Below are 13,357 nucleotides of genomic sequence, written 5' to 3' on the forward strand. Positions count from 1 at the left end.
CGAAACCCAATATACCCATCATGACTACCCGTCTGATAAGGGTACACCAGGCACATGCATCACAACCATATGTGCGCGACATGGTGATCTCATATCAAGATAAACAGCACATGACCTTGCAGGTGGGGCCCAGTTAAAATTTTCTTCAGGTTGAGTAGCCCATCCCGCTCAAACGGTCCCTGAATAAGGGTTGTTTAAGGATGTTGAAGAACCCATGTTTCCAAAGGTGAACTATTCAAACCCCAAAGAATCCCTCTCAACACATGGCTATGATGCTCCCCCACTACTTTGCTCGTGATCAGAGATGCACATATCGTCAGCCACTAAGGGACATGCACAACTGTTACGGTCAAACAACTGACAAGCAAATCTGTGGTACTGAGCAGAATATTTGCTGTAGCCCATCTTTTATACCAAGACAAAACAATGTACGTGATAACACTTCCAATCATTTAAGATCAGAAACCATGAGAGCCACTGCCTGGTACTGCATCAGGGCATTACTATTATTATTATCATCATCATCATTATCATTATTATTATTATTGTTATTATTACTGTTATCACGATGAGTGGCTGCGTGGTAAGTAGCTTGATGATGAATCACATGGTTCTGGGTTCAGTCCTACTGCGTGGCACCTGGGACGAGTGGTTTCTATTTAGCCTCAGACCAACCAAAGCCTTGCAAGCGGATTTGGTAGACGGAAACTGAAAGAAGCATTTGTATATATATATATATATATATATAATATATATATTATACGTGTGTGTGTGTGTGTGTGTGTGGCATGTGTGTTGGTGTTTTGTTGTGTGTCCGTGTTTGTCTCCCAACATTTGCTTGACATTGCTTGCTGGTGTGTTTACGTCCCCGTAACTTAGCGGTTCGGCAAAAGAAACCAAACAGAGAGAATATAGTACTAGGCTTACAAAGAATAAGTCCTGCTGTCGATTTGCTTAACTAAAGACGGTGCTCTAGCATGGCCTCGGTCAAATGACTGAAACGAGTAAGAGAATAAAAGAATATAAGAATTATTATTATTATTATCATTATTATTATTATTATTATTATTATTATTATTATATTATTATTATTATTATTATTATATTATATTATATAATTATTATTATTGTTGTTGTTATTATTATTATTATTATTATTGTTATTATTATTATTCATTATTATTATTATTATTATTATTATAATTATTATTATTATTATTTTATTATTATTATTATTATTATTATTATTATTGTTATTATTATTATTATTATTATTAATATTATGAGTGGCTGCGTTGTAAGTAGCTTGATAACCAATCACATGGTCTGGGTTCAATCGTACTGCGTGGCACCTTGAGCGAATGTTTTCTACTATAGCCTCAGGCCAACCAAAGCCTTGTGAGTGGATTTGGTAGACGGAACTGAAAGAAGCACGTGGTATTATATATATATATATTATATATATATATATATATGTATGTGTGCGTATGTATGTATATGTGTGTGTGTTTGTGCGTCCGTGTTTGTCTCCCCACCATCGCTTAAAAACCGATGCTGGTGTGTTAATGTCCCCGTGACTTAGCGTTTCAGCAAAAGAAACCAAACTGATAGAATATAGAACTAGGCTCGCAAAGAATAAGTCCTGCGGTCGATTTGCTCAACTAAAGGCGGTGCCCCAGCATGGCCGCAGTCAAATGACTGAAACATGTAAGAGAATAAAATAATATAAGAATTATCATCATCATCATCATCATCATCATCACGGGCAATTGTTTCACCCATTATAGAGTGGGTGAAACAATTGCCCATATCACGAACGAATGCCCTAGACTTGATCAAAAGCATTGCATGTTGTGGCGACCCGACCAGGTAGCGAAAGTGTTATATTGGAAGCTTTGCAAAAGTGGGGGCTAGAGAGAGGCGTGGTATAAGTATAAACCGTAAAGACTAGCAGAATCCTTTGCGATTCCTCACTGCAAACAGATCAGGTTCTAGAGCATAACAGAGGAGACCTAGTGTTCGTGCTGGTGGCCAAGGTGCCCCACATATGCTATATAGTTGATGTTGCATGCTCCTTGGACCTACTAATAGTGAAGAAGGAAGGGGAAACAATAGTTAGGTAGAATCTTTTTTAAGTACGAAGTAGCTCTGTTACGGAAAATTAAGAAGGTGAAAATAGTGCGAATTATTGGTGGGTCCTTGGGCACAGTATCAGAAGACATCAAGAAGAATTTGGAGGTCTTTTTAGTTTAACAATTAATATTATTATTGTATGAGAGAGCAGTTCATGCACTCAAAGTGACACAGTGGTAAAATATACGAAGCCCAGTATACCCATCCTGACTACTCGTCTGATAAGGGTACACTAGACACATGCATCACAACCATATGTGCGCGACATGGTTATCACATATCAAGATAAACAGCGCATGACCTTGCAGGTGGGGCCCAGTTAGAATTTTCTTCTGGTCGAGTAACCAATCTTGCTCAAAAGGTCCCTGAATAAGGGTTGTTTAAGGATGTTGAACGAAACACCTCTGTTTCCAGAGGGGAATTATTCAAACTCCAAAGAATCCCTCTCAACACATGGCTATGATGCTCCCCCAGTACTTCTTCTTGTGATCAGAAATGTACATATCGTCAGCCCCCAAGAGACATGCTCAACTAGTTACGGTCGAACAACTGACAAGCAAATCTATGGTATTGAGCAGAATATTTGCTGTAGCCCATCTTTTATACCAAGACAAAACAATGTACATGATAACACTTCCAATCAGCTAAGATGAGAAGCTACGAGAGTCACTGCCTGGTACTGCCCAAGGCACTATTGCTATTGCTATTATTATTATTATTATTATTATTATTATTATTATTATTATTATTATCATCATCATCATCATCATCATCATCATCATCATCATCATCATCATCATCATTATCATCATTATTATTATTATTATTATTATTATTATTATTATTATTATTATTATATTATTATTATTATTATTATTATTATATTATTATTATTATTATTATTATTATTATTATTATTATTATTATCATTATTATTATTATCGGTTTCCTCTGCTTGCCAAACATAGGAACGGATTTACAAGTAGCATTTTTGCTATTTCGTTATGTTAAGAAGTCAACTCCTCTCAAATCATCTTTGCTTTCATTCCCTCAATGAAATGGGTGCAACACAAAAAAAATGAGATCGCCGTGAATAACTTAAACTTCTCCTCTCAACATCGTTGCCGGCTTTAATCTTATGGCAGGGAAATACTTATTTATTGACCATTCTTTCTCCAGTTGAAACGTTGCTAATGTAATCTTTGAATGCCTTCTTTCTGTCGTCCATAAAGCAAAATACAAGTTTTAAAATGAGATATTCTATCAAGTATCAAGTATTTTGCCCGGTGGGCTAACGATTCGGCCACGTCACGCCTCTACCGAGCATAGCATGTGTTAGAAATTGTCAATAAAGTTCCTAAATGGCTTTTCGAGAATGTTCTGTCTACTATATCTAGTAGACGAAGCAACCACATACATGCTACCTGATTAAGCCATATACTCAGCATGCGTATTGCGTTTGCTGAAATCTCATTCGAATCATAGTAAGAACATCTGATTAACAATTTCATTATTGGGATTTCAACTTCTTTCATGCCCTATCTCTTTCATGTTCACGCACCAAATTAAGTACACTACGTGGTTTAACATTCACAAAATTAGGTGAATGTTACTTATTGAATGCACCAAAAGTATGTGTAAAGCAAATATACTTAATTTCATGTTTACAAATTTAATTAGGTCCTACTGTGCAGATTCTTTCAAGAACGTCTTTCAACACAAGGTCTCAGGTATTTCTAAGAAGATTAAAATAAGAAATACGATCTATCTATCTATCTATCTATCTATCTATCTATCTATCTATCTATCTATCTCTATCTATCTATCTATCTATCTATCTATCAATCTATCTATCTATCTATCTATCTATCTATAAATATATATATATATATATATATAATATTATATATATAATATGTATATATATACATATACACATATATATATATATGTCTGTGTGTGTTTGTAGAGTGATTCAATCTCATCAATTTATGTATAATATTTCATTTTTAAAAAATCAAGACGTATGATATGTAAATGTTTATGCATAAAACGTGTGATGCAACCGGTAACACGCAGTAACTGCTGCAAGTACAATATGTTAACCAATTCGCATTTTAAAAGCAAGAACCAACAACACACCAGAAATGCTAATCAAATTTATAAATATATATATATATATATATAAAACTCCATCAGAATGGACGAAAGCGCTAATATATGATATACGATATAAGTTATATGATGTATAAAAACATGTAACGTAGAAATATATATCTGTAAACATAAAACCATCCGAATTTCTTCTAATATAAAATACCTGTACACCATCTCCAAACCTTCTAATATATATATATATATATATATATATTATATATAATATATATATATATATATACAGGGTGATTCAAAAGTCGCCATACATAGGAAAAATTCATTTTTTTACAAGATACATAGGCGCAGGAGTGGCTGTGTGGTAAGTAGCTTTGCTAACGCACATGCGCAATTAGTCAGCTGCTTCGTGTTCAGCCAGAGTGGACGCGAGTCAATAAGCTCTGTCCAATTAAAGAAAAAAGACCAAAAACGGAAAGTTGTCGAGGTAAGTGATTTTGTTTATTGTGAGTTGGGCATAATTTATTGCGTGCCAATTATTATTTCAGTAGGTTGTGTCCAACTCTGAGACAATTTCACCTGCTCTCGGCGGCTGCCGTTTTTGTGTTCATTGAAAAAAAAAAGAAAAAACAGTGGAGGGGCGTATCCTCAGAATTCAATACAGTTACTGTTAAAATTACCGTTGGCGGTAGCCAGTGCTGTGTTTGGGTTTGTTGAATTTATTCCCTTGTCAGAGTACTTCGCAAGAAAATTATAGAAATAAGCCACTATTGGATTACCTTTCGGACCCATTTTTGTGGAGGTTGTGTTGCAGTTGCGGCGTTCCAGGTTCAACCCAGGCCGGGAGTACCGCAAGGCCAGAATATTTTTGCTGTGTTTATTCTGTTTATTAACTTTCTTTTGAACTTCATTTACCCCCCCCCTTTTGTTTTTTTTCTTTATTGCGACTTTCCGTTAATTTCTTCCCTTCTGTTGTGCTTTCTCCTTTTTTTTTTTCAAAAATCTATCAAATTTTATTTAGACTTTTGAACTTTTTCTTCCTGCTTTTGAGTTTAATTTTAATATATTTAAAAAAAAACATGGCAATGAAAAATAACAAAATTTTGGTGTGGGAAATCATACCACCTAAAAAGTGGTTAAAAGACCGTGAAGATAGGACGGTGGTGTTGAGAACCTACTCCAAGGCACTTGACACCATCGCCCTATTCGAAAAGACGGCAATTGAAAAGGAGTTGGAAGAGTATTTGCCAACAATTAAATTCATTTCCAGGGGTGTCAAATATGCAACGGTGTGGTTGCTATTTGACACCCCTGAAGAGGCTTGCAAATTTGCTAGCAAACCCTTGGAGGGTAAGGAAATCTTATTCCTGCCCACGTACAAAAAAAAGAAATTGATGAAAGCTTAGATCTGCGGACTGCCACCCGACATAGAACCCGAGTGGATAGAGGAGACTATCCGCCGGGGTCTGGGTGACAGCGAAACTAAGCTCCTCAATGTAAATGTTCTTCCTGCGGCTGCTTGGGTTGGGTCAAAAGCAATTTTGACCCTGTGGACCCAATCAGCCAATCTGGTTCTTCCAGATTTTTTGAAAATGGCCGGTTGCAGGTACCCGGTGATGCTTGAGGGTCGCCCCCCTAAGTGTCATCGGTGCTTGGAGTCCGGCCACATAAAGAAGAACTGTCCTCGGGAACAAAATAGGATCCCGGAACAGTTAAGTAAAACCCCTCTAGAAGAGGGAACGATAACGGCCGAGAAAGCAGAGGACTCCTCAAACAGGGAAAAAAAGAAAAAGAGGAAGAAAAACGGGACATTACCGGCTGTCAGTGTAGCACCGGAATGTCGCGGAACTAGGCCGGTTGGGGTTGTGCCACCGACAAGAGAAGGAATACCGTTGGCGGAAACTGTGCCGCCAACGAAAGAACTGAATGTATTGGTCCTCTTCTATAGAGGAGGAGAAATTGAAAAAGTGATGGAAGAGCACTACAAGGGAGCACCTTTAGCCTTCACACATGACCCCGAATGGCCTCCGCGGGTAGCTGTGGAGGCCGTGGCGTTCGACGTGACGCTAGGGCTAAAGGAGCTCAATGAAGATTATAACTTGGTCCCGGGCGACGCGAACTCGGAACTTGACTACGTTCTGAGGGAGGCGTGGTTGATGGTGGAGGGCGCGGGCACAAGCTATTTCGAGGACGATATGTATTATTAGTAATGGACTTAAGTCCAAAAATTGAAAAATTGTAAGAGGATTAATACCTCGTTTTGTATTAATAATGGACTGCTAAGTCCAAAAATTGGAAAAATTGTAAGAGGTTTAATACCTCGTTTTGTGTTTATCTTTTTAAAAATAACAATGTTTTAGAGAAGCAAAAGTCGGCGGGCGCTTTCTGTCTTCCATCCTTATCATCTTTCTTTCATTATCATTCACCTCATTAATGTCCTCGTCCAACCCGCAAAGCTAACTTAATCTGTGTACTGCCTTTATGGCAAATGTTTTGAAATAAAGTAGCTTGCAAACCAACCACATGGTTCCGGGTTCAGTCCCACTGCGTGGCATCTTGGGCAAGTGTCTTCTGCTATAGTCCCGGGCCGACCAATGTGAGTCGATTTGGTAGACAGAAACTGTATATACATATATGTATGTATGTGTGTATGTGTTTGTGTGTCTGTGTTTGTCCCCCTAGCATTGCTTGACAACCGATGCTGGTGTGTTTACGTCCCCGTCACTTAGCGGTTCGGCAAAAGAGACCGATAGAATAAGTACTGGGCTTACAAAGAATAAGTCCCGGGGTCGATTTGCTCGACTAAAGGCGGTGCTCCAGCATGGCCGCAGTCAAATGACTGAAACAAGTAAAAGAGTAAAAGAGAGAGAGAGACAGTTTATAACACCCCTAGATCCCCTGATCTGACCTATCTTGAATTCTATCTATGGGGGCATATCGCGAAAAGATAAAAGACATAAAGTATTTGAAGGAACGCATCACCATTTCATTTTCACAAGTGTCACCAGATGTGCTATAACGAGTTCACTATGAGTGGGGTAAGCGTATTACATTGTATTCAAAACAATGGTAACCATACAGAGCCTGTTAAACAAAATTGAAACTGTTCTTATAAACTGCTTCTTATAAAAAGGTAATTGTTCTTATGTATGGGGACTTGTGAATCACCCTGTAAATGTATATATATAAATGATAAATGCTTCCTTGTTGAGCCATGCCAAGCCCATGGGGGCTGATTCCCGATTTCAGTGGTGTATATATTCCCCACCTGGACGGGACACGGGTCCATCGTAGGATTACTCATTTTCGCGAGGTGAAGGAACCGAAACAGCGTTAAATGAAATGCTTGCTCAAAAACACAATGCTTAGCGCGGTTCCAGTATCCAAATTACAATCTTATGATCATGAGTCCAACGCCACTACTATATATGTGTGTGTGTGTCTTTGTGTGTGTGTGTGTGTGTCTGTATGTTTCGTGTGTGTTCGTGTGTGTGCGCGCGCGTGTATACTGAAAATTTATGTTTCTGCCCTTACATAAGACCTAACAGATGGTTTCCCGCATTCACCACTCCCACGCTTGTATAAAGGCGTACACAAAGACATACACACACACATGCACACACACACAAACACACACACTCAAACACACGAACACCCACACAAGTATTTGTATATATATATATATATATATATGCAATGCGCTCCCTTTAGTTTCCAACTACCCGATACGTTTATAAGGTTTCGGTTTCTACGCAGTGGGATTGAACCCGGCACAACGTAGTTGGAAAGGAAACTTCTAACAATACAGACATGCTTGCACCTGCTAACAAACAGTTGTCTCTCTCTCTTTATATATATATATATATATAATATATATATATATATATACACATATATTTATACATATGTAAATATACATATATATATATATGTATATATATATATTATATACATATATACATATATACATATATATCATATATATATATATATACAATATATATATATATATATATATATATATATAATATATATATATATATATATATATATGTGTGTGTTGTGTGTGTGTGTGTGTATGTGTGCGTCTGTGTGATAATATAAAGATATGTAAATATATAGCATATATAACCGATCTATGCATAAATAATTAAAATATTAACGTTCATCTACGGCAATTAATATACGACACCTGCGATTTTTTGTATAGCAGATTCATTAATTTCTATTACAGAGAATGCAACATGAAATACCTGTAGTTGTCACTACTACTACTACTACTACTACTATTACTACTACTACTACTACTACTACTACTACTACTACTACTACTACTACTACTACTACTTTTAAGATTATTATTACATTGCATTAATTTTCTGTTACCGAAACTCTCATTATTTTTCGCGTTATTATTCTCATACAATTGTAATTGTCTTGGACTTTATGTTTAGCAATTGTCAGGTTAAGTGGTTTTCGAAATTCAGTTTTATTACATTCTTCCTATTGTTTCTAATTTTTTAGATAACCCCAGAAGCAGATACACTCTATAATTCCTGGAATAGGAAGATAGGCATTTAATAAATGAAGGATTTAATTCACTCGACAGTGAATTAATTTTTACACTTACACATATATGGTAGCATTTCAAAATATCAAATATATATATTTTTATTATTCTCATAATGCAGCGAGCTAGCAGAATGGTTGACACGCCCGGCAAAAGGCTTACCGGCATTTCATCTTTCCGATCTGTATTCAAATTTTGGCGCGATCGACTATGACTGTCATCATTTCGGTGTCACCATTTGTGCACTGAATGAATGTAATCAACTAGCCCCTGCCCACCAAATTTCAGACCATCTGCTTATGGATCATAAGATTATTATTATTATTGAGTGAGAGAGCAGTTCATGCCATCAAAGTGTCACTGGGGTAAAATATACGAAGCCCAATACCCCCATCATGACTACCCGCCTGATAAGGGTACACCAGGCACATGCATCACAACCATATGTGCGCGACATGGTGATCTCATATCAAGATAAACAGCACATGACCTTGCAGATGGGGCCCAGTTAGAATTTTCTTCAGATTGAGTAGCCCATCCCGCTCAAAAGGTTCCTGAATAAGGGTTGTTTAAGGATGTTGAAAGAACCACCCATGTTTCCAGAGGTGAATTATTCAAGCCCCAAAGAATCCCTCTCAACACATGGCTATGATGCTCCCCCACTACTTCTGCTCGTGATCAGAGATGCACCTATCGTCAACCACTAAGGGACATGCTCAACTGGTTAAAGTCAATCAACTGACAAGCAAATCTTATTATTATTATTATTATTATTATTATTATTATCATTATTATTATTATTATTATTATTATCATTTTCTCTTTATCAAATGTTTCGTTGCATCTCCTAGGGTCTAGCATGCGTAGCGGGGTTACTATCAGCAGCCAACGTTACCATTATATTGGTTCTTTTCAGCCATCTAATACTTTCCTGGTTATTCTGGCTGCACCACGGAGGCAAAACTCTTGTAACTGTTCTACAGGGTACTCCATTCCAATTCCCTTTATAGCCCTTTTTATGCCTTCTTATGCAATGTTTAGGACCCAGCAATAATTGGCACTATCTTCACATTCTTCATTTTCCATAACTGGGCTTTTTCGTACTTAAGAGGGTCGTATTTGTCTATCTTTTCGCCTTCTATCTTGCCTATTCGTGGGTCAAAGAAGCATGCAACATCAACTATATAACATACAGATGATATTGCTAGTTTCCTACTCCATCACACTTTGCGGTTTGTGCTCCTACCACGTCATGCCTCTCTCTAGCTCACAATTTTCGCACAGTTCCCAATGTAGCACTTGCACAGCCTGATCGTGTCACCACAACTTGTAATGGTTTTCAGCAAACCTAAGGCATTCGTTCGTGATATTGGCAACGGTTTCATCCTCTCATTTGCAGATGCAGCACAGCGGATACATTTGCTCATTCCTAAGGGCGACCATCCATTTCCTGGGCAAAGTTTGGTCTTGTGCTGCTAATATAGTGCTTTCGGTCATCTTTAATTGTTCTTCATGGCCTTTTTGTACTTCTTCCTTTGGTTTCCTTCTTCTTCTTCTTCTTCTTCTTCTTCTTCTTCTTCTTCTTCTTCTTCTTCTTCTTCTTCTTCTTCTTTTCATTATTATTATTATTATTATTATTATTATTATTATTATATTATTATTATTATTATTATTATTATTATTATCAGTATTGTCTGTCTGAGGATCTTGTGACCTGACAGGTGACCAAAGACTCAAGTGTATTTTTACCTACACTGTGCTACGAAGGGATAATAACAATAATAATAATAATAATAATAATATTTATTTGAAAGTGTACTGAAAACTTGTGGATATCTAAGGTTATAGTTAGTAACCCGCTACCCACATAAATGCTACCGGGAATAAGACCAAAGCAAAGTCAAACCAAATAACAACAACAGCAACACCAAACAGAAGAAGAAGATGAAGAAGAAGAAGAAGAAGAAGAAGAAGAAGAAGAAAAAGAAGAAGAGAAAAAGAAGACGAAGAAGAAGAGGGTGAAGAAGAAGAAAAGAGGAGGAAGAAAAAGGGGAGGATGCGGAAGAGGGAAAAAAGAGGAACAAGAACAGGAAGAGGAATGAAAAGAAGGGGAAGGTAGAAGAAAAAGAAGAAGAAGAAAAAGAAGAAGAAGAAAAAGAAGACGAAGAAGAAGAGGGTGAAGAAGAAGAAAAAGAAGAAGAAGAAGAAGAAAAGAGGAGGAAGAAAAAGGGGAGGATGCGGAAGAGGGAAAAAAGAGGAACAAGAACAGGAAGAGGAATGAAAAGAAGGGGAAGGTAGAAGAAAAAGAAGAAGAAGAAAAAGAAGAAAAAGGAGAAGAAGAAAGATAAAAAGGAAGATCCTCTTTTATTCTTCCACTTCCTTTCTCTTCTTCCACCACCTCCCCTTCTTCCACCTCCCTCTCTCTTCCCACCGACTTTTCTTCTTCTATCTCTTCTTCCACCTCTTCTTCTTTATATTCTTCTTCTTCTTCTCCTTCTCCCCCTCCTCCTCCTCTTCCTTCTTCTTCTTCTACCTCTGCTTCTATCTCTTCTTCCCCCGTACTACTACTACTACTACTACTACTACTACTACTACTACTACTACTACTACTACTACTACTACTACTATTACGGCTGCTGCTGCTGCTGCTAAAACTACCACCACCACCACAACCACCACCACCAATACGCCTACTACCGTCACCCAAGCCACCTCAACCGCTCATAACGTATCTCATACATTAGCCTTTAGCGAATTGTTGAAATAGTCAAACCTGATTTAATATATTTGCTTGATCTTTGTTGTTTTTGTTGCCGTTGTTTTTGTTCAAACCTGTGTCTGCCTTATAGAGCAGATAGCCAGCAAGACCTTCTAACCGTGAACGTCCCGTCGTTTATTGATCATATTCAATTAATAATATTTGAATTCTCCCAACACGGCGTCCTTCAGTGCTTGTCAGTATATCTTCGGATATTGCCAGAATCGTTAGCACGCCGGGTGAAAAGCTTAGCGGTATTTCGTCTGCCGTTACGTTCTGAGTTCAAATTCCGCCAAGGCCGACTTGGCCTTTCATCCTTTCGGGGTCGATAAATTAAGTACCAGTTACGCACTGGGGTCGATGTAATCGACTTAATACCTATGTCTGTCCTTGTGTGTCCCCTCTATGTTTAGCCCCTTGTGGGTAATAAAGAAATAGGTATTTCGTCTGCCCTTACGTTCTGAGTTCAAATTCTGCCGAGGTCGACTTTGCCTTTCATCCTTTCGCGGTCGATAAATTAAGTACCAGTTACGCACTGGGGTCGATGTAATCGACTTAATACCTATGTCTGTCCTTGTGTGTCCCCTCTATGTTTAGCCCCTTGTGGGTAATAAAGAAATAGGTATTTCGTCTGCCCTTACGTTCTGAGTTCAAATTCTGCCGAGGTCGACTTTGCCTTTCATTCTTTCGCGGTCGATAAATTAAGTACCAGTTACTCACTGGGGTCGATGTAATCGACTTAATCTGTTTGTATGTCCTTGTTTGTCTTCTCTGTGTTTAGCCCCTTGTGGGTAGTAAAGAAATAGGCATTTCTTCTGCCGCTACGTTCTGAGTTCAGATTTTGCCATTGTCGACTTTACCTTTCATCCTACCAGGGTCGATGAAATAAGCACCAGTTGCATACTGGGGTCGATGTAATTGACTAGTCCCTTCACCCCAAATTTGATGCCTTGTGCCTATAATAGAAATTATTATTTTCTTATGATATTTCATTCCGTCATTACCATTCGCCCACATATTCCTTCTCCTCCTTCTCCTCCTCCTCATCATCATCCTCATCCTCATCATCATAATCGCCGTCTTCATTATCATCTTCATTAGCATCGCCGTCGTTGTCGTCATCATCATCATCCACATCTCCTCCTCCTCCTCATCATCATCATCATCGGCGTCGGAGTAATCAATTTTTCCATTTTTCTCTTTTTTTTTTCTTTGGTTTTCTATTGTGTACAGGTGGCCAAATGTCAGCCAGAATATCAGAGTAACACTCACCTGAATCGTCATCCCAATACTAAAATCAAAATTGATAACAGCAAGGAAAAACAATTGTGTTATTAATATTTGCTGCAGCAATAGCACGTATACGGACACGCCTGTGCGCACGCCCACTCACTAACACCCCCCACACGCACACATACAAACGCATACACATACAAACATACACACACAATTATGTCAGTAAATGTCTGTGTGTGTGAGTGTGTGTGTGTAGAAGGTTGAAAGTCAACACACGAGTCGATATGTTTAAAGAAAATAAGACAAGGTAGAAAATGCTAAAATAATTTTATCATGAAGAACATTTTAATACCGGTTTCAGACTTTGCGACTCTTTCAACATAGAGTAAGGCATGAAAAACAATTAGATTGTGGGAAAATTAAATGAAATGTTTATAAAACACATTTCCATAGTTTTGAAATGCAAGGGACATGTTCCTTTTATTCAGTCTGTCTCTGTCTCTCTTTTTTCTACTCTTTTCCAGAATTTAATTGTTTTTCATACTTTA

This window comes from Octopus sinensis, linkage group LG17 (genome assembly GCF_006345805.1).
Source record: "Octopus sinensis linkage group LG17, ASM634580v1, whole genome shotgun sequence".
Taxonomy (NCBI): domain Eukaryota; kingdom Metazoa; phylum Mollusca; class Cephalopoda; order Octopoda; family Octopodidae; genus Octopus; species Octopus sinensis.